The sequence below is a fragment of the Papio anubis genome, chromosome 1 (assembly GCF_008728515.1).
Source record: "Papio anubis isolate 15944 chromosome 1, Panubis1.0, whole genome shotgun sequence".
NCBI lineage: Eukaryota > Metazoa > Chordata > Mammalia > Primates > Cercopithecidae > Papio > Papio anubis.
Genome location: NC_044976.1, coordinates 143,801,247 through 143,824,955, shown reverse-complemented (window position 1 = coordinate 143,824,955; position 23,709 = coordinate 143,801,247). Strand labels below are relative to the sequence as shown.

The 23,709-nt window shown below is 35.5% G+C and overlaps 1 long non-coding RNA gene across 1 annotated transcript; it reads right to left on the bottom strand.

The window, feature by feature from the left end:
* Positions 1-20,491: 20,491 nt before the first annotated feature.
* Positions 20,492-23,185, bottom strand: LOC103877885. The gene is made up of 3 exons (XR_637801.3): positions 22,745-23,185; positions 21,498-21,612; positions 20,492-20,584 (listed from the first exon to the last, which is right to left on the bottom strand). It is a non-coding gene; the product is annotated as an uncharacterized LOC103877885 (long non-coding RNA).
* Positions 23,186-23,709: the final 524 nt, after the last annotated feature.

Sequence of the window (23,709 nt, the reverse complement as noted above, 5' to 3'; positions counted from 1 at the left end):
ACAAATACTTATTAACATTAAAAGCAAAAACAACTAATTGACTTGATATGTCATTTTGCTACAAGTATGTTTTAAATCCCGTTTTTACAACAAATAGTATTTCAGAATGGAATAATTGGGCTATACCTCCCATAAAACTAATTTTTCTTTTTCTTTTTTTGAGGCCAAGTTTCATTCTTGCTGCCCAGACTGGAGTGGTGGTGCGATCTCTGCTCACTGCAACCTCCGCCTCCCAGGCTCAAGCGATTCTCCTGCCTCAGTCTCCCGAGTAGCTGGGATTACAGGCACCCACCACCATACCTGGTAATTTTTTGTTATTTTTGGTAGAGACGAGGTTTCACCATGTTGGCCAGGCTGGTCTTGAACTCCTGACCTCAGGTGATCCGCCCACCTCAGCCTCCCAAAGTGCTGGGATTACAGACGTGAGCCACCTTGCCTGGCCAAAAAAATTTTTAAATATACCATATACTTTTTTTTTTTGTTTCTTCTGTCTGTATTATTCCTTCCTAACTCTCTTTAGAGGCATATTCTTATAATGATCTTAACAAGCAGACCAACAGCTCCCTTCAGGATGATTTAAATGTAGTGTGCCTGAGGATGTCCTGGATGGCTTCTGAAGCTCCCTTCCAATCCTAGGTTTGCTGTATTTGATAGAGACACATTTTCTGAGGGCCTCATTTACATACCCACACAAACGAAGAGCAGACAGCTGTTTGCCCACACTGACTGCACTTGTACCCGCACAGACATGCAAATTAGGTGAGCATACTTAGTGCAGTTGTGTGTTTATTAAATTTACTCACTTCCTAATAGGCCTGCTTGACAGAGGCTGAAAGAAGACCTTTTAAATGTTGATCTAGAATGTAGGCAATAAATAAGGTGCTGTTTTGAAAAAGACACCTTGAAAAATCATTAATTAGGTGATTCCAGAGGCTGATTTTCTTAATCTTTAACTTTAGTGGCTAAATAAATAAATTTTCCCCAAATGGTTAAAATGGGTTGAAGTTAAACAACTGTGAAATTTGTCACTGTAAATAGCATATTACTTTCCTCTATGCTCCAAGTCATCTCCAATCACTGTTGAGTCATTTATTTCAAATTTGAGTTCACCCTAAAAACAGATTTTCTTCTCCATTGATGATAATGTTGCATGCTAAGAAAGAAAATGCCAAAAAGAATGAGTGTCACTTTCTTTAGAAGAGAGGCTCCTAACCCAAGGGCAAGGGGTCCTTGAGGACCCCTGAAGAGTTTCTGTCAGTCCATGTGCACCAGGCATTGCCTATTGGGTGAAGACAAAAACACCTGTTTTCCATGTGTATGTAAAGATAGTGACTAATAATGCTTTCTAAAAATTCATTTAAAAGAGTACGTATTGTCCATGTGGAATCATACATTGTTTTCTATGTGCTTCTCAAAGAGGCACTAAAATACAATTGCTGCCTTATACAGGTTATGTAACTTTGAAAATTTTTTACTTAAAGATTCCCAGCCTCCAATTGGGTATGATTATGAACTACTACTTTACATATGCTTTGCTTCACTCCTGTTATCAAAAAAGAATAAATACAAGAACAAAAATCTATAATACCTTAAAAGTCCCAAAACCCATCCTAAAATAGGAATAATCACATTACTTTCATGTCTTAGAATTCCTGTTTCCTTCTAAACAGCAAACCTCAAGATCCCCATGAAGATAAAAACCCACCTAAGTAAGGCTCCCCAATCACAGATCCAATAAGTACATGAAGGTCTGCATATGGCACTTGTGAATATATTGACTTCTTTAATTTTTTGGAGGGGGGGGAGGGGATGGGCAGGGGAAGGCCTTAGAGGCAAATTTACCATAGAGTGTGCAACTTAGAAAAGTTAAACCTAATCTACTTTTCTAGCAACAAAAATCAAATTGTTTTTTCCTGTTGATACTATTTTACTTGAAGAATGTAGGCCGACTTCATAATAATCTTGTTTTCAAAGCCAGGATAGGACATTTTTAGTCACCTCTTCTTTTGACTCTAGACAGGATGGCATTAAAATCATTCTGGGCCGAAATACATCATCTCTCTTCCATTTTCAAAGATCTCCAGGGAAAACAGTTTCAGACTTTCTCAAGTTACAAATTTCAATATAATCTTCCCTGTCCAGGCCATCTTCAGAATTTCTAACCTCAATCCCTTTCATGCATTTTAAACTTACCCACTCATTTCCCTCTCTTGGTGGTGGAAACTGGAAATATATAATCACATTTTTAATCTCTTATAACTTTGTATATCCCAGAATATTAATCACAAATCACTTCACCAAGCTGGGAAACTCAAACTTCTTAAATTTTGCCTTATGCCTAATTTGAACACCTTTTATGTGTCTGTGACCCTCCTAAGAATTACTTATCATTTTAGTGTATCCATACATAAAAGCCTTGACACTAAGTTTTGATTATTATCAATATAATGAGAGGTTTACTGAATTATTTCTTTGGCTTTTCCTCCTATTTGTGCTTTCAAGATCATGGTCTTATAAAAGATGCTGCAGAGTTGAATTAGATTCAGCTTGTGAAACACTGTGAAAATTGCATCCTTTTCTGCAGTATTCCTGCATATCTACTCATTTCTCAAGCTAAGATTTTATTTTCCCAGAATCATCAGTTATAAAATGAAAAATACCTTTGGATGAAGGTGTTTTCTGTTACACTAGATGAAAATGCAGCATGTCTTACTAAAAATAAATGTATTATGTACATTCCAAACATTTTTTTTCTCTTAGTCATTATTTTCAATGAAGATCTCGTTAATATTCTTAGCAGTTTGGTACTTTTTAGGGGCTCACCTTAAAATTCTTTTCTACTCATATCAATATAATTAAAGAAATTTATGAGAATAGTAAGTAGTGGCCCATAACAAGTATTAATAGTTGGAGGTACAGGAGATATACTTTCAGTCCCTGGGATCTTAGTGGTCATGGTACCTGAAACTTCAATTTTGATTCTAATCCTAACTTATCAGGATTTCAAGTTTCACATTTTTATTATCAGAGCAAAGTATTGGACTGGGTCAGCATTCCAAGAGATTATTCTCTCGTTTGCTAATAACCAAGAACCTGAAAGCTCTTCTTGGCTTTGCAACTCTGAGGAACAACCTAAGAACCTAAAGAAGAAGCCATGAGCAAATTTTCCTATTTTTTGAATTCCTGTTGTATTTTATTATTCATGGTATAAAGTATATCACTTAATTGTGTATTGTAATGTTTTATTCAGTTTCTTCTTGTGTGTTAGTTTTCCCTCCCCAGTAAGATTTTAAAATATATTCATCATTAAATGATTATTTTATTAAATAGATAATGAATACCATTAAAGCCTTAATAGATGAAGGGAAAGATGGGTACTAACATAAATCATTTGTTCTTAGTAAATGTTTTATCCATGCAGGCTCTTTATTGTCATATCACTTGACTAGGTCTCTCTACCTCCAAGCGGCCATGTACTCAAAAATTGAGAACTAATTCTAGAGTTTGCCTACATAAAAAGGGGAACTAGTCTTTTTTTTCTTTTCCTTTTTTTTTTTTTTTGAGATGGAGTCTCACTCTGTTGCCCAGGCTGGAGTGCAGTGGCACGATTTTGGCTCACTGCAACCTCTGCCTCCTGGGTTCAAGTGATTCTCCTGTCTTAGCCTCCCAAGTAGCTGGGATTACAGGCGTGCACCACCACACCCAGCTAATTTTTATATTTTTAGTAGGGACAGGGTTTCACCATCTTGGCCAGGCTAGTCTCGAACTCCTGAACTCAGGTAATCCACCCGCCTCGGCCTCCCAAAGTGCTGGGATTACAAGCGTGCGTGAGCCACTGCGCCTGGCCGTGGGAACCAGTCTTTATTGAGGCCAACACCATGCCAGGCTCTCTGTTAGGCACATAATTTCACCTACTTTTAGAAACGTATCCAGACAACTCCACACTTCTATCAAAAATTCACCTTTCTACTATCAGTGATTTCTGGGTATTCCTTTAGTTTGCATGTCTATGCTAAATCTCATCTCCATTAAAACGCATCATTGACAATTTGCTGTATTTTTGCTCCATACCGAGTCTTTACCTGAGGTAATTGTTCAAAGAGATTAAGCCATAAAATATCTTTTGGAGGAAGATGACTTGTTGGTTTTCATTTTTAAAATTGACATAATAGTTTTACCAAATAGTTGTGCATCTTCCCATTTACTCTTCATGGTGAACCAGGGGCTTCATGGAGCTCCAGGGTGTTCCCCCATGCAGCTGCTTAAGAAATAACCAGCAATCAACATCCCCACAGCATCAAGGAAATAGCAGTGTTGAAATGGAATGTAGAGTTAAATAAAACTCTTGCTCCAGATTTCTTTAATGAAAGAACCCATTTTTTCCTTGGAGTCGCTCTGAAACAAGGTTCATTCTCCAGGCAAGAATGGCTGTGCTTTGTTAGTTGATTGCTTGTGACATAATTAGCTGACAATCTGGCACCAGAATATTAGGTGACAATAGCACAACAATGCAGGGGAGTGTGGTAAGGTTAAACAACTTGGAAGCCTTTCAACATTAAAGAAAACCCTGAAAAAATAGATCATACCCTGGTGTTGATCTTTTAAGCTAGAATCAATTTGAGTCATATGATAGCTATAGAAGAAACGAACAGTGGCAATTTGCTGTAGGTTTAGAAACATTTACCATAGGAAATGCAAAAGCTCCAATTTGATATTCTTATGCCTTCATTTGTAGCAGCAGAGAAGTGTCTGAACAAGTGGTAAGTTCAGTGATTATAAGATTAGGGACCTGGTGTTTAAAACTCACCACACTGATAACCACAGCATGTCTGTAAACTTAATGCTACTCCCTGAAAAATTTTAGGTTATTTTTATCTCCATGACTTTATTTTTGCATGTCTTTTGTGGGTGATAGAATATTAAAACTCTAAAATCTGTGATGCAAACATAAAAACTGAAGAGGGATATGAAAAAACAGGAGTGTTGACCCTATAACCCTGATTATCACTACTAGATAGAAGCAGAAAAATTTATCTTTTTAGGAGGAAAAAAAAAACTTAGCTGCATGTCTTTAGTAAGTTTGTTATGGCATTAAAAGTGAAGTCTGAATTTGTCTTTGAAAGGCAATATACTGTTCAATTGCTGCCATCTTATGTCTCAATCAATAGCTGATCTTTTCATTCTTTTCTCTCCTTTTCTTTTCCAGGGTGGAGTCTGGTTTGCGGCTGTTTTGCCACCTTTTTCTCCTTCTGGGCTGTCAGATTTCTAAGGAGACCTGGAGGGAGAAAGCCTGAAGAACTTGTTAGTCCACAGCTGCCTCTCTGTCGAGGACGGTGGGTTTGATTAAAGGGGAGCGCCCCCCTGGCTTTCACAGATCGCATCAATCACGTTGATCAGCCCCCGAAAGGCAACATATTGTCTGGGACTCGGCCAAGGAGGGATATCAATTTCACAATTGCACTTATGTCTTTCAGCCAAGAACCAGTTTATTTTTGGCTACTGAAGTCTGAGATTCACTTTGGAAGCAGCATTTATATTTTCACGCTTTATGCCAGCCTCTCAGTGATAACTTTCCCTTTAGTCAAATAGAGGCATCTTTACATAGCAAATTTGCTCTGTCTCACTAGAGCTTGGAGTTACACATTTCTCCTTTAAGAAGCATGTTTTATATTTTGCCAGAGTTTTCAGGTTTTTTTTTTTTCTTTTCTATTATTAATTCTTACTTCTATAAAGAGAGAGTTCTTGATGGAAGGGGTCCCCTTGCAAACAAAGCCCTCAGAAAACAGAATTGTCAGAACCAGCAAAATTTTTTTAAGAAAAGTTAAAGAAAAACAAGTGCAATGCTTAAACCTTCAGTTTCTGATGTGTACTGATAGCGATAATAATGATACTTATCAGTAACACTGTAAGAAAGTCAAATCCAATGGTTACATCCATTTTTGGTGTCAGGTACATTACATGTGTAAATGTATTTTAAGTGTTTTTTAATATTATATTTTGCAAATTGTGGAGAAACTTTTATATACTATGGCTTAGAACTCCATCAAAATTTGTCATAGTTTGTACACATAAAATTCCGACCCATGATTACTCTGTATTATTTCTTCACCTTTAAAATATGTACTCTTTTAAAATCACTTATTGTGGTTGCTTGTCTATTTCCCAATTTCTCAATCTGGACCTTACTGTTCTTGTCTGAAATTCCAGCTCATTTAAGGAATAAGATGCTTAACAGGAAATGTATTACAGTGAAAATTAGATTAATCATTAAAACAAATACTTGCTGAGAAAAGACATTTAAAACATATCTTTTAGAGTTAATCAATAAAAAATATATCTTCCAACTACTGTAAATATCTTGCAAAACATTTTAGGTTAATGAATTAGAGCAGATAATGAAAGTATATTATCTGGTTATTTTTCTTTTGTAAGTTATATAATTATTTACAGAATTAAATTCAATGACTTTTTAAAATAAGTCCCCAGTTGGTTTTAATTATTTCAAAATTTAAAAGCAATGCAAAAATTCAAAAGTCAAGTAGTGTTAAATCCTCTTCTAGAAACAGCATCACTGTAGGCTTAATGGTTGATAACTATAGCCTTTGTAATCTTCCTTAATAATAAATGATTAAATACCTATTTATTATGTATATTATTTCTGAGTTATATTTATTCAACTTAATGTAAACCTACTGGAAGATACTTTTCTTTTAATTCTAAATCTTAACAGGTAGATTTTAACACCAATTTCAAACACTAAATTTAATATGTCATTTGAATTTTTTTCTTAAATATAACAGGTCTCAACTAGAACTGTTTAGGAAATACTGTTTGATCATGTTATTTTCTTCTGAATCATCAGAAGTAGGAGAAACTTTTTTAAAAATTATTTTCTCAGACAGCAAGCCATAAAAAGCCATCATCACAATGTGTCCCTGAAAATTAACTCGAGATCTCAGCTTTAGTGTGGTTATATTACAGGCATTTGGAACTGTAAAAAATGCTGGAACCTTATTGTGTTTAAATGAGGTAAGATATGTTAACTACCATCAGCAATAACTATCTTTGAAATGTTCTGCTAGATTATTTAATTACATTTAAATGCCTTCCTTAAATTATTTTAAAATAATTCCTTTTTGGGTTCTGGGAATATAAATGTCTCTTTTGCAATCTGTGTTTACAATTTAACCTTCACATCTATAAATGATCTTGTTTAATTTTTTTGGCATAAGAACTATTTGGTCTAGTATTTCTTTTCTGTTGATACAAAGTACCTGTACTGCAAAATCTAATTTTAATTTTAATATTTGTTATTTCTCCACAGTAGACTCCTGTGTAGTAATTAACACTTTTCTATTAACCAGTACTCTTATAAAAATTTTTATTTTTTAACCCCATGCCTTAAATCTATTTAAAAAGTGACAGTGATATCTTTCACCCAATTACGTATAGAAGAAAGACAAACAATTGATGTCTGTCTAGTGGCATTATTTGTCATAGTGAGATGTGCTTGAAAAAATACAATGTGTCACATTTCTCTGAAATTTGGATTTCCATAAAGTAACTCTTTCAATGTAGTTTTGATGAATTGCATTCTTAACATTCTTATTCTTAATTTAAAAGTGTTTGTTTCTTCCTAAATCGTATATTAAATATCAGGATAGGAGGTAATATTAAAAAATGGAGGAAAGCTATTATTTGCCTAAATGAATCTCACAACCTGTGCTAATTTATCATTAATTTAACTGAGTTCTTTGACTTTCTTCATCTTGATTTTGCTGTCAGATATCTACTACTTCAATACATAGCCAATATTATCATGCACTGAACTAAGTCAGCAGTTTTGACATCTTCATTTCAATGTCCTTTTCTGTACCTTCAGCAATGTTAATGTTACAAATTATAGGAGGGCATATTAATAGCCATACCCAAGAAGCAGAAAGAAAAGTGCATTTTTTTAAACTAAGTACTAACTTGGGATTTCCCGGGCCCATTGTCAAGTCAGCCGAACCCACAGCTCCTCCATTGTGATGATAATGGATTCCGTGTTGTTGGCGCAAAGGTCGCGAGGTCACCGTAAGCTCCTTAATGGACTGTGAAATAACTTTAACTGCATTAACCTCTCTGGATCACATGGGTGGCACCAACAGCCACTCCTGAAATTCTCATTCGCTTATAGAGACAGTACCATTAGATTATTATATTTTCCATTTGGAATGGCAATAGGCTCAAAGCAATTATGCAGCTAAGCATTTCCATTAAGTGAATAGGACCTTAAAGAAGATTACCTAGAACATCTCTTTCATACAATATCTGGGCGTGGGGTTGGATACTCTAAAATATTTCACCAGATTTTCAAATGCCTTAAATTCAGTGTCTACTACACTAGGTTTTAAGCTGTCATTGGGTGAAAGGAAAACACCTTGTACATATCACTCTTTTCAAGCTAGGCAGTACATTTAGAGGATAAAACTCTTTCCCATCTATTGGTTTTCTAAATGAAATCAACTATGAAACCAAGAGAGCTGTGAGAACCAAGAACTTAGGGCAGAGAAAAGTATATTGGAAGCCACATCTATCTTTCCCTGACTTGTAAGGACCCCCTCCCTATTGCAGAGATACTATTTTCCACAGGAATTTAAATGCTCTTGTTCTCATTTCTGCCTGCTGGTTCTTGTGTTTAAAAGACCAAAATTATTTCCTTTGAAACTGCACAAAGCTGAGAAGCCCTTATTATCTGAAGGACAAGAATAATTGCAATTGGTTTGCGTAGATATAATCAGACATCTATTTACCCACAAGTTAGGCCCTGTTGGATAAGTATCCAAGTGAGATTTAAAGAGTACTATGGTCATCAGTATTATCATTAAAGTACCTCATTGTCATCTTGATATGACATAACAGAAAAAACACACCACATTAAACACATGTTTAAAATGCTATTTGATTTTTAGTGGGATATCATGAGCTGAAAAGTACAAACAGATAGACTATATTTCTTTGCTTCTAGAATGCATATTTTAATGTTTTGAAAATTAGGATCCAATTTGCAATCAATTTTTATATTTAGCGTAATACTTTTATGAATTCTAGAAAATATAATTGAAGGTGTCTTAAAAATGTAGTGAACTAATGGAAGACAGAAACATCCTTTCTTTAATCCTGATCTCTGTGTGTGCTTTAACCTTGGAAAAACTGTTTTTTGAGGATTTGATGGGAGTTGATTATTGCTGTTTTCTAGAAATGTGAGAGAGAGAAGCAGCATGTGAGCTCAGCAGCTTGACCCTCAGAGTATAAAATGGCATTGTCTATGTTGTTCAAGAATTCTGATTGAGGGGATGAATTACACTTCTGCTAAAGCCAAATACATCAAAATCTACTGTTTGATTACAGTAGCTACTGTTATTTAAAAATATTTTTTAAAAGTCATAGCCCCTTTCCCTGAGAATTGCTTTGTTTTATTTGGCCAAAGCTATTATGACCACCATTGTCACCCACCAAATGGATCAGTCAGCTTACTATTTACTCATTCAACAAGCAATTATTGCACGCTTTCTGTATGCCAAGCACTTTTGATATGCAGACATTCCAGTAATGGGGACTGGCAAGTATATCATCAAGTGTTATGATTGAGGCCTGCACAGGCCATGTGGAAACTCAGAGAAAGGCATCTATCATGTTCTTTTCTAGCAGTTAAAGTAAAATCATGTTTCATGTTTCTATATCCCCCTTCTTGCTTCAGGTCACAATAAAACTACTACTCAGGACACTTGGAGCTATGTTTCCTGAACGTGACATGCCTACTTTGCTCCCCTTCTAACTTCCTGAGATGGCTCTCCCAACCTGCCACTTGATGGTAGTCTGATGCTCTTTTGTATGGACAGTTTACAAATGGGCTCAAGATACCAGACATGACATGTGAGTTGCCTGCATGTCTCAGGACCTGTTGTCTAATCAATTAATTAGTCTACAAATATATAAAGAGCACCTAGTATGTAACAGCAAGGAGCTGGTTGGGCTTTTTCACTCAAATGTATGTTTGGAGTTTGGACTGATGAGGATGCAGTAAACTATCATATGATGAGTAAGTAATCCTTAAAGAAGCCAAGTGTTGCGGAAATTCAGGGACCCCGAACAGAGGGACCGGCTGAAGTCACAGCAGAAGAGCATAAATTGTGAAGATTTCATGGATATTTATTAGTTCCCCAAATTAATACTTTTATAATTTCCTACGCCTGTCTTTACTGCAATCTCTGAACATAAATTATGAAGATTTCATGGACACTTATCACTTCCCCAATCAATACCCTTGTGATTTCCTATGCCTGTTTTTACTTTAATCTCTTAATCCCATCATCTTTGTAAGCTGAGGAGGATGTATGTCACCTCAGAACCCTGTGATGATTGCGTTAACTGCACAAATTGTTTGTACAGCATGTGTGTTTGAACAATATGAAATCTGGGCATCTTGAAAAAAGAACAGGATAACAGCAATGTTCAGGGAACAAGAGAGATAAGACTTTGGACTCTGACTGCCGGTGAGCCAGATGGAACAGAGCCATATTTCTCTTCTTTCAAAAGCAAATAGGAGAAATATCACTGAATTCTTTTTCTCAGCAAGGAACATCCCTGAGAAAGAGAATGCGCCCTGAGGGTAGGTCTATAGACGCCCCCCTTGAGGTGGCCAAAGGGATGAAATAAGCCCCGGTCTCCTGTAGCGCTCTCAGGCTTATTAGGATGAGGAAATTCCTGCCCAATAAATTTTGGTCAGACAGGTTGTCTTCTCTCAAACCCTGTCTCCTGATAAGATGTTATCAGTGACAATGTGTGCCCAAAACTTCATTAGCAATTTTAATTTTGTCCTATCCTGTGGTTCTGTGATCTTGCCCTGCCTCCACTTGCTTTGTGATATTTTATTACCTTGTGAAGTATGTGATCTCTGTGACCCACACCCTATTCGTGCACTTCCTCCCCTTTTGAAGATTGCTAATAAAAACTTGCTGGTTTTATGGCTTGGAGAGAATCGCAGAACCTGCTGACATGTGATGTCTCCCCCAGACACCCAGCTTGAAAATTTCTCTCTTTTGTACTCTTTCCCTTTATTTCTCAAACCAGCCAAGATGCTTAGGGAATAGAAAAGAACCCACGTTAACCATTGGGGGCGGGTTCCCCGATACCAAGTATTTTCAATATTGGTCAGCAGTCAAACCAACAAATAGTATTAATGCACTGTGATTAATATAAAATGCCAAACCCTCAGTGTGATGCCTGCACTTCTGTTGCACTCCGTGTGCTCTCAAGAACACAAACACACTCTACAGAGTGGATGACACTAATTGAAAAGTCCGCAGTATATCCAAAACATAAAAAGAAATATGTTCCATGACCAAGTGGAATTTTTCCCAAGGATAAAAGGTTAATTTAACATTAAATTCTGAAATCAATTAATGTAAAACATTGTATCAATAGGCTAAAATCCTGAGGTCAATTAATGTAAAACATTATATAATTTAGTATCCTGAAATCAATTAATGTAAAACATCATGTCAATAGAATGAAAAACAAAAACCATAAGATCATCTCAGCAGATACATAAAAAGCATTTAACAAAATCCAACATTCTTTTGTAATAAAAACTTTCAACAAACTAGGAACATCTACAAAAAAAAACCCCATAGCTAACATTATACTAAATGGTAAAAGACTGGATAGTTTCTCCCTTTAGATTAGAAATAAGACAAGAATATTTGATCTTGCCACTTCTATTCAATATTTGTAGTAAAGATTTAAGCTAGGGTAATTAGGCAAGAAAAAGAAAAAGAAATTAAAGGAATACAGATTGGAATGGAAGAAGTAAAACTATCTCTATCCACAGATTACACGACCTTGTACTTAGAAAATCCTAAATAATCCACTAAAAAACTATTAGAATCAATACGTCAGTTCAGCAAGGTTGGTTGTAGGACACAAGATCAATACACAAAAGCCAATTCTACTTCCACACACTCATAGTGAACAATCTGAAAAATAAATTAAGAAAATCATTCCACTCACAATAGCTTTATAAAGAATAAAATACTTACAAAGGAATGGAATAAAAGAAGTACAAAACTTATACTCTGAACCTCACAAACATTGTTGAAAGTAAAGGAAACCAAATAATGGAAAAAATTTTAGGTTCATAAATAAGAAGACAACATTGTTCAGATGTTAATATTCCACAAACTGATATATAGGTTTAACACAATCTTTACCATTTACCGATATCTCAGCTAATTTCTTTTCTTTTCTTTTCTTCTTCTTCTTCTTTTTTTTTTTTTTTTGAGACAGAGTCTTGCTCTGTTGCCCAGGCTGGAGTGCAATGGCATAATCTTGGCTCACTGCAACCTCTGCCTCCCAGGTTCAAGTGATTCTCCTGCCTCAGCTTCCTGAGTAGCTGGGATTAGAGGCATCTGCCACCATGCTCAGTTAATTTTGTATTTTTAGTAGAGATGGGGTTTCACCATCTTGGCCAGGCTGGTCTTGAACTCCTGCCTTGTGATCCACCTGCCTTGGCATCCCAAAGTACAGGGATTACCAGTGTGAGCTACAGTGCCCAGCCCCCAGATGATTTCTTTGTAGAAATTAACAATTTAATACTAAAATTCACATGTAATTGCAAGGGGCCAAAAGCAGCAAAAACAATCCTGAAGAAAATAAGGCTGGAGAATTCAGATTTTGAAACTTACTACAAAGTGACAGTACTCAAAACAGTGTGGCACTGGCACAAGAATGAACATAAAGATCCATGGAATGGAACTGAGACTCCAGAAGTAAACCCATACATCTGTGATCAGTTGATTTTCAATAAGAGTGCTAAGATCATTCAATAGGGAAAGAATAGTTTTGTGGGTTTTTTTTTTTTAAACTAATGGCACAAAAATAACAATAGTCACATGTAAAAAGATAAAGTTGGATCCCTACTTCACATTGTACATAGAAATTAACTCAAAATGGTTCAAAGACCTAAATGAAAGAATTAAAGCTATACTGTTTTTAGAAAAAAATATAGGTCTAAATCTTCATAATCTTGGATTTGGCAAATTGTTCTCAGAGATAAAAAGAATGAGCAAAAAAAGAAAAAAAATAGATGAATCAAATGTCATTGATATTAAATATTGTTGTTCTTCAAAGAACACCATCAAGAAGTAGAAAAGACAACCCACAGAATAGGAGAATATATTTGCAAATTATGTTCCCAAAAAGGGCCTGGTATATAGAATATATAACTTTTATAACTCAATCATGTAAAACAACTCAATTTTAAAATTGGACAAAAGATCTGAATAGACATTTCTCCAGAGAATACAGTACAAATGACCAATAAACCCATGAAAAGATGGTCAACATCCTTAGTTATAAAAAAAAAAAGTAAACCAAAATCACAATGATATGCAACTTCACACCCACGAGGCTGACTAGAATTAAAAAGTCAGACAGTAACAAGTGTTGAAGAGGATAAGGATAAAGCATAACACTCATACACTACTGATGGAAATGTAAATGGTACATGTACTTTGAAAAAAAATCTGGCAGTTTCTCAAATGATTAAACATAGAGTTACTAGATGACCTAGCAATTCTACTTTTGGGTATATATCCAAGAGAAATGAAAATATATGTCCACAAAAAAGCTTGTTCAAGAACGTTCATATCAGCAATATTCATAATAGTCAAAAGGTGGAAATAACCCAAATGACTATCAAGAGTCAAATGGATTTTAAAATATGGTATGCCCATCCAATGGAATATTATTCCATCATAAAAAAGAATTAAGGTATTGATACATGCTGTAACACAGACAAACCTTGAAAACTTTATGTGAAGGAAAACAAGTCAGTCACATAACATCCACACATCATATGATTCCAGTCCTATGAAGGTCCAGAATAGGGCAATCTCAGACAGAAAGTAAATTACTGTTTGCTTAGGGCTGAGGGGCGAGATGGAGTTTGGTGGGTAGGGGATGATAGCTAAAGGGCACGAGGTTTTATTTTGAGGCAAAGAAAATGTTTTAAACTTGACCGTGGGGATGGTTTTACATGTCTGTAAACATACTAAAATCTATTGAACTATACGCTTCAAATGGGCGAATTTTATGGTAGGTGAATTACAATAAAAAGCTGTTTTTAAATAGAAGATAACTCTATGTTGTATCTTTTAGGACGTGTACTCTAGAATTATCTAATTGCCATTCAGAAATGTGAAATTATTTTCTAGCAATAAATGGGCAAGATAAAGAATTCATTGTCCTCAGAATTATACCTTAGGAATCAGACTGAGGTGGGAGTTGAAATATTTGGCAGCAGGTCTTTGAGGTGCTAAGCAACTTGAGGTTTTATGTGCAAAAAGTCTGGGTCAGATTAACTTCTGCTCTTATATCTTGGTTTGTTCATGCAAGACTAGGAACCTGAGATATTCAGTCCTAAACATTAAACATATTTCAATGCCATTCTTCTGAATATCATTATTTGAGAGCAGCTGTTGCCTCAGTTTTGCTCTTTTTCTCTTGTAAGTTGGACATTAGCATAATTATTGTTCCGATATGGTATTTTGCAGTTCCCAAGGTTTGTACATGCCTCTCTTTTCTCTGGAGTTTTTAAATAACAGCTGATTTTCTCTATATTAGATGCAAGTGACAGCATCATTTGGAAAGCCAGAAATAATATTATGTTTAATATTCTAAAATGGAGCAATATTTAACAAGTAAGTGAATAATCACTTCAGGATAAATACAGCCATCATGCTCAAAGAGAGACCCTGAGATCCATTTCTTGTCCTTGTAGAGAAGAGAGATAATGGGTGAATGTGTCTTTATGTAAGTGTCCTCATTGAAGTTTATTTGCTTCAGGTCTTAAGGTGGCAAAGCATTTTGCAACGCAGGCACTTGCAGCTTTACATTGTTCTGTCTGAGGAGCTTTACCTTCACAGGTCTTGCTCCCATTAGTACCCACCGAATGATGGATTTTTAATCCACATAGGCATTTTTCATATATCAGAAGACAATTTTAAAAAGCTGCAAGATACCTATACTAATTTCACAGTCTTCAAGGGCATTTGAAAACTTCCTAGAGGGCTATTTCCTTTTCTGACCTCAATGTACATGGTCTAAGAAAATATTGAGCACTTACAGAATGCTTGCCCCTTCATCTTTAGAAAGGAATGATTCCAAAAATCCTGTGGAATTTTTCACTGAAATTGGCCTGGTGACGAATGTTCTAAGAGAAGCACAACATCAAGACTCAGTTATATGATCAAGTGACTCAGTCACGCAACCATTTCTGCATCAGATGCCTACCACATACAGGGCACTGAGCTCACTATAGTGAGAGGGCTCTAGGAATATACAAGACTTCTGCCCCAAGAGGATTGAGGGAGATGACAGGCATACATAGCCATAATATTGGGCTATATGGAATGAAAGTCTTGAAAATGTACAAAATTAGAGCAGTAGAAACAAATTTCTGTGGGAATTCTGAGTGAGAAGAAATCATGAGATCAAGAAATCAATCATCTCCAGGGAGGCGGTAGTATTCGAGTTGGAGCTTGAAGATGGATTGTATTTCAACAGGGTAAAGGAGGGGTGGTCACATTAAAGAAAAAAGTAAGTGATGAACAAAGAGACACAAAGTTTGGGATGTTTTAAGAAAAGATGAATAATTATGTTTGGCTGTATCATAGAAAATTAATAAGAAAGAAGTCTGGAAAGTAAGTTGAAGATAGATCATGAATAAGATAATGCCAATGAAAGGAAATTGGATTTTACAAAGAGTGTGTCAATTAATAGACTATTGCAATTAGTCCAGACAAGTGTTAGTGAGAGTTTTCTAGATATAAACTGGCATTTTAGCAGCAGAATACGTAGGAGTTGGAGATTGACTGGATCTAGAGTAAGAAAAAGCAGAGAAAGAGTCAAAGATCACAACTGAGTACCAAGGTTAGGATGTAATAGAAATAGAACACATTAACCAAAAAAAAAAAAAAAAAAAGCCAAGTTTGAGGAGAAAGACTATGGGTTAGGTTTGTGAAAATGAGATTGAACATTTCAGCCTTTCCAAAAGGAGATCTCAAGTGCAAGTGTGAAATCAGAGTTTGAAGAGAGGATGGGACTACAGATTATAGACTTAGTGTTTACATACATATCAACGATGGCTTACAGTTTCTCGAACTGATAAATTACATGTAAAATGAATGAATTACACATAAAGTGAAATAATTTAAGAAATGGTGCTAGGAAATAAAAGGGATCACTAAAGAAAAAAATATAAGGGAAAAAAAAACCAGGGACAAACCATGGATATGATTGAGAACATCCAAATTTCTAAATCAGGAAAGAAGAAGAGTCACGGATCCAGATAAAGTGGCATTGAAGAGGTAAGATGGAAAGTGGAAGAGAATTTCAAAGAAGAGAAGTTAAATAGGAGACAGGGAGGAACAATGATGATGGATGCATAGCTAGTGATTTGATGGTGAGGAAGCTGCTTGGAGCAAAATCAGCAAATAACAAATTGAATATATAATAATACTGCTATAGTCTCAATGTCTGTTTTCCCCCAAAATTCATATGTTGAACTCCTAACCCCAAAGTGAGGATATTAGGAGATAGAGTCTAAGTCCATTCTGTCCTCATGAATGCGATTAGTGCCCTTATAAAGGAGAGACCCCTCCCCTCTTCCACTATGCAAAGTAATAGCAAGAAAATGGTGGTCTAGGAGCATGATCCTCACCAGGAACCAAATCTGCTGGTTCCTTGATCTTAAACTTCCTAGCCTCCAGAACTGTGAAAGATAAATTTCTGTTGTTTATAAACCACCCAGGTTATGATATTTTGTTATAGCTTACTGAATAGACTAAGATGAATACTGTCACTAACCTACAGCTTCAGAATATTTTCGCCACTTATAAAGCACTCAAAATGTCGAGCAATGTAGGAAATTTCACTACTAAAGTTAGTTTTCAAACAAAATTTCTAGCTTAAATACCAGTTGCAGAAAGCCAAGTATGAAAGCAATGAGAAAATAAGCAATAGATTAGAGTATAGGCTAATTATCATTTAGAGTGTAATTACTGCACCTTATAATTAATTAATAAAGACTAATCTTAATAAGACCCTGAAATTCCTACATCATTTGTAGGTGGATCAATTTTATATAACCACTTTCATTAAAAAAGAAAAGTGACCAAAGTTTTGAATTTAAAAAAGGAAAATGTAAAGATCAGCTTTAATCTGTACAACTGTAATAAAACAGAGACTACTTTTTACTAAATTCAAAGGTTAAATAAAGGAATAAAGAAAGAGAAAAGGTAGGTACAAGGTAACCGTTTTTAAACTTCAGAAGATTAAACATACCCAAGAGATAGACTATAAAACTCTATGCAAACCTTCTCCTTTCACCAATAACAAATTTACCTTTTACTTAATTCTTTTTCTTTTTTCTAAATATACATCATGTGAAAATCTTTCCGTGCAAGTATTTTAACTCAAAGTTCTAGGAAGGAAAAGCTGCAAATTTAGCAAATTGTTTCCTTTTTTATTTTCTAAGTAAGCGAGTATCTCAAATATAAAGGCCATTTCATTTGGCTCATGGGGAAGCCCTTCTGTTTGTTAAGGTACCTATATTTAGTTAGGAGAAGATAATTCTATAACTGCTTTGAAGGGTAACCTTGATTGTTCTGATGAAATATTCAGTTACACAATCTTAAGCATCGTTACTGTACTAAAAATGCACACAAGTGTTAGAGGAATGTGACTGAGGAAACTCTTCCCCAGATTCATGGACATTTCATGTGTCTGTTTACATTTTCCATTTAAACATAAGATTTCTTTTCCTTGAATATACACAAACCTTCTTTCAACATTAAATTTCATATTTCTTACAGTTTGAGGACTTTTCACAGCACTTATTTCACTTGATTCTTTTAAAAAATCCTGTGTGGCAAGCAAAACAAAGATAATGATTCCCATGTCACAGATGAAGAAAATGACTCTTAGAAGGTGAATTGACTGAACAGAGGACAGCTGCAGGTGGGCAGCAGGGTCTTTCCTTTCCCCACAGGCAGGGAACATTTGTGTTTCCTTTGTTTACTTCTTTAGCTAATGTTTTCCACGATGAAATGTTAACTTCCTGAACCCTCTGCAGTTCATCGCTACACTCTTCCTCCATATCTAGAACATGGCCTAGCACATATTAGATGCTCAATCATCATTTTTGAATAAACAAATAGTGATCCATTCAAGTAACGTGGATGAACATCAACAACAATAGCTGCTTTCAGGAAAAAAGGGCAGACTCTGAATTATGAAGAATGTGAGAAACTTAAATCAGGATCATGAAGATTGTGTACTTTTACTTTTTAGGGTAGGTTTATTGAGGGACAAATCACCCATTTTATTTTTTAGTTTTACTGAATGAAGTATGATGGAGATAAAAAATGGCACACATTTAAGGTATACATCTTTATGAGTTAAGAGATATGCATGCACCCATGATCCCACCACCATAACCAAAGCTTAAATATATCCTTTAAATATATCCATCACCTCCAAAAATTTCCTTGTACTCTTTTGTAAATCATCCATTTAAAACTTATAATTCAGGCTGGGCGCAGTGGCTCACACCTGTAATCTCACCACTGAGGCTGAGGCAGGAGGGTCGCTTGAGTCCAAGAGCTTGAGACCAGCCTACACAACATGATAAGACTGTCTCTATAAAAAATTTAAAAATTAACCAGGCATGGTGGTGCACACCTGTAGTCTCAGCTATTGGGAGGTGGAGGTGGGAGAACAGCTTGAGCCAGGAAGGTCAAGGCTGCAGAGAGCCCTGATCGCAACACTGCAGCCCAGCTTGGGTGATAGAGGGAGACCCCATCTAAAAAAAAAAAAAGTGCTAATTTCTACTAGACTTCTAGTTAGTTACTCTATCAGAAGACATGTAAAAATTATAGGGCAGATCTTGAGTGTTGAAACTGTGAATAATTGCATTTCCCCAAGTGTTTATTTTTGCAATCTCTTGTAATTTACACCACCTCCCTCCCCCAGATTATGTTTGTGCTTGTTTGTACTGGAGAGCATGGAAGAGCATCACAGGATAAATTGTGCCTCCTTCACCATCCAGGCTGGGTTGGGGGTGGGGAACGGGGTGTAGGAGTGGAGCTATGTAGTGGTGGCAGCTAGCATAAGGAGAAGGAAGTTCTGGCTGAAGTTCTGTGACTTGGTGCAAGAAAGAAAGCAGAATATGGAAGATCTGTCTGACTCTGAGAAGTGGCACCTGGACCCAGCAGATGGAAAGCTCCTGGGAAGTTCTCCAGTACTAAGGGACAAATCTAGGCAATTCCATTAGCTATCTTTGTGACCTTGGAAGTGTAACTTAAGCCTGTTTGTGCCTCAGCTTCTGTAAAATAGGTATAATAATAGAGTTGTGAAAATAAAAAAAGTCAGTATACGTGAGGCATAAATAAGCATTACATAAATGTTATACATTATGCTTCTGTATCTATCTACATGCAACTTGCAATGTCTGGGAGACATAACAGAAATATGGCTAGAAGATAATTGGAAATATATTCGAGAAAGCATTCAAGTCTAGACATATAAATCTGGGAGAAAATCACAAATACTTGCATTCCTGCCTGCATTTGATAGGTAGGAAGTAAAGAGAAACCAAAGCCAGTAAAGAGGATTTGAGTGTGTCATGGGTTAAAAGTCCAAAAAACGGGCAACATACTTTAGAAACCAAGAAAAAAATAAGTTTTAAGAAGGATGAGGTGCTCAACATTTAGTTCCACCCTAAGTCTTGATATTCCTTAGACAATTTGTGTTTCACCTACAGTCCCAGCATAAAACTATCTAATTTTGATGTTAAGTTATATAGTTGCACTATTAAAATTATATAAAGTGGCCAAGAGTTCTGAGAACATGGGAATTGAGACAAGGTCATGGACTATTTTGAGAAAATAGGGTTAACAAGAGTGCTATTACAGAGAGAATAGTGGTCAGAAAGTAAAGATACTAACTCTGAGAAGTTTCAAGTCAAAGGGAAAGAAATAAGGCTATCAAATTTAGCAAAGGAAAATACAGGATACTGGTTAAATATGCAATATTTGGGACATGCTTATACTAAAAAGTTATTCATTTATAAGAAAGTCAAATTTAACTAGGTATCATATATGTCTCTCTCTCTCTCTCTCTCTTTCTCTCTCCCTCTCTCTCTCTCTCTCTCTATATATATATATATATCTCCTTTGTTTTTTTTTAGACAGAGTCTTGCTCTGTCGCCCAGGCTGGAGTGCAGTGGTGCGATCTTGGCTCACTGCAACCCCTGCCTCCCAGATTCAAGCAATTCTCGTGCCACAGCCTACTGATTACAGGAGCACGCCACCACAACCAGCTCGCTTTTGTATTTTTAGTAGAGATGGGGTTTCACCATGTTGGCCAGGCTGGTATCCAACTCCTGACCTCAAGTGATCCACCTGACTTGGCTTCCCAAATTGCTGGGATCACAGGTGTGAGCCACTGCACCCGGCCTGGTATCTTCTATCTGGCAGCCCTAGAAGGAGGAAGAAAAAATGGTAACTCTAAAAACTGCATGTATTAAGGGAAGATGTATAAAGATTTAAACTATGAAAATGTTATTAAGTCTGAAAAATCCCAAAGATGAATTTTGTTTTTTGTTGTTGGTGGTGGTGGTGGTAAGGGATGTTGTATAGGAATCAAGAGCCTGGTAGATAGAAGTCTTAGAGGCGGAGCTGCCTAGATTCAAATTCTGACTCTACCACTTCCTAGCTGTGCTACCTAAGGCAAGTGCTAAACCTCTGTGTCTTAGTTTTATAGGTTTACAGTAACTAATGATTTTTAACACACTTAGAACAATGTAAGTATATATAACTTCAATTTATAACATGGCAAGTGATAATTATATGTTAGATAAAAATTTTAAATTGTTACTGGTAAATAAATGTTGCTTTCTTTTTTCTGAAATACTAATACTCCTTAATAAACTTTAAGCAAAATGTCTTTGAAAATGGAAATTGAGAAGCAGAGAATATTCCTTCCTACTTTCTACCTTTCTAATGGTTGAATATGTTTACCCAGAGAATGTATATATTTTGTAAAGACAAAAAAAGCACAAATACTTCTATCTTCCGTGAACTATAATGGCAGGGTATGTTCACGATCAAAAGTTTCTCTAGAAAATACTATAGCAGAAAGATAAAGAATAGTCAATAATTCTTACAGCTGCATTCAGGGGTCAACTGTAAATTACTAAAGTGGTCTCATAACAATGAAGACAAATGAGAATAATAACAAGTGGCTAAGAACAATCTATGTCATTTTAATAATTTAAATCATAAAAATAATGTAAAAAACTTTTTATGCTAAAAATGTTAATTCCTGACCCTTGTCTAATGGATAATGTAATTCGAAAAAAGCTAATAAAGTCGATTTGAAGTTAAACATACCTGTCTTCTGTTGAGTTCTTTCCACTTGTATTATCACTGCATAGCTCAAGTGCCAGGAAAGCAGCAAGAGACAGGAGCCATTCTACCTGTGTTTGATAGCAGCACTTTTGCCAATCTACAAAATGCCAAATTACAAAGACAAAACAAGAGAAATGATTAAGTGTTAGAAGCAGAAAGGAATAGAAAGTCTTGAAAGGTTTTTGAAATAACTCTGATCCTCAGAACATCCATCCATCATATTTTCAAGTTTTTTGACTGTATCTTTGAAAACCTCCCAGAGGAAAGGGTGCTTTCTTGGATGATCTTACATACTTCATTAGACCAATAAGAAGTATAGATTTCCCTTTTTTACCTTGGCTTCTAGGAGGCTTAAAACTGAATTTAGTGACCAATTGCTGTATGGTCCTCAATGTTTTGAATGATATTCATACTTTAAAATATCTAAATCAAATGATTATTTTATCTCTGCTTTTTATTTTTAGTAAAAAGGCACCTCATTAAAAAAAGTCAGAGTACATTTTTTTTTTTTTTTTAAAGAAAGTTTTCTTAGGTACTAGATTCCAGATCTCTCTGGACCTCTCAGCAGGCATACAAACCTCTCCACCCTCACACAAACTTATTACCACCACCCCCACCGACCAAAATCTTGAGTTACCTTGTGTTTTTTAATCAACTAGAGGAAATCTTATTTAGAAATAGGATTTTTTTTTAACATTCTATGAATTAGTAAGATGGATTTTTTTTGTTGTTTATTTTTAAAGACAGTAAAGTGCTAATGGAGAGTCAATAGAAATAGCTGAAAGACAGCATCGGTATATACAAATCTATAGTATGGATTATAAAATCAATTTTGCAATACAACTTGAGAAAACTCTTCTTAAGGGAGGTTAGGAACTGTTGTGAGAAACACAAATCATTATTTTTTCTCTTTTCACTGGCAAAGTACATATCATTCTTTGGGTAGAATTTCATTTAAAATACGAATATGGCAGAATAATAAAGACTGAGCCCAGCCCCTATGGGAACTGGTCAGTAGGTATGATTTTATTACAGTAAATTATTATTAAAACCCAGCAAGCTAAGAAACCTTAGAAAACTTGAGATTATAAATATAATAAATATTATATAAAATATAAATATAATAAGTATGCAATTAAAAACAGAATCAAAATGACATTGTAGAATCATAATAAGATAATATTCTAAAGTTTTGCTAAGAATCAGAAATATATACGCCTGGAATTTACCTTGGAGATGCTGATTCATTAAGCCTCAGATGGTGTGATTCCGGCACGCAGCTAGGCTCAGAACTTGAAAGCAGACCACAGCAGTTCTGAAGAGCCTGAGGAAATGATCAGACATGAAGAAAACAAGTGTGCATAAAAGATGTTCATCATTGCATTATTTAAAAAAGAAACTTCGTGAACCGCTAAGTAAACCATGTCATATATAAATGGACTAGCATCTGGCTATTCAGAATTAGGAACACAGAGAATTTAAGAACATAGGAACTTATCATCATAATAGCAGTCCCCTGGAATGTAGGCTCCATAGAGGCAGGGACTTTTGTCTCTTTGGTTCACTGCTCTAACCTCAGATACCTTAATAATGTGTGACACACAATATGTGGTCATTTAAATACTTGTTGGACAAAACAATGAATAAATAACTTTAAAAATAAGATAAAACATCACACATCACTAAAAGGTTAACTAAAGAAGAAAATCATTAAAAAGTTGAAGAAAATCATTAAAAAGTTGAAGAAATAAGAAGTTGAAGAAATAAATAAAAGCCAAGTAAAAAAAATTCAAGTGTGAATCTATACTCAAGGCATCTATTAAGCTACTATGTGGTAAAGCACATAATTTAAGTTTTGACTACGGAAATTGCGGACTCATGAAAACATTTACTCACTTATTCTTCTAGATCAAAAGCCTTAGAGTAGAGTCAGTCAGGCAAGGGTAGAAAGTTTGGATTTTGGCAGGAAAATGCCAGAGATGAGATCCAAAGAAACTCACAGAAAGACTGGTCATGTCTCTGAAAAACCTGCAATCACAACCTGCTTGCCCCCTCCCCATAAATGCTTCCCAAGATTTAACCTGAGCCTTGACACTTAGCTGTGCTTCTGGTCAATGCAGAGGGCACTCTGGCTCTCAGTGCTTCTCCCACAGCAAATGAAGCCTACTGGGCACATAAGGTGTGCATAAATGCT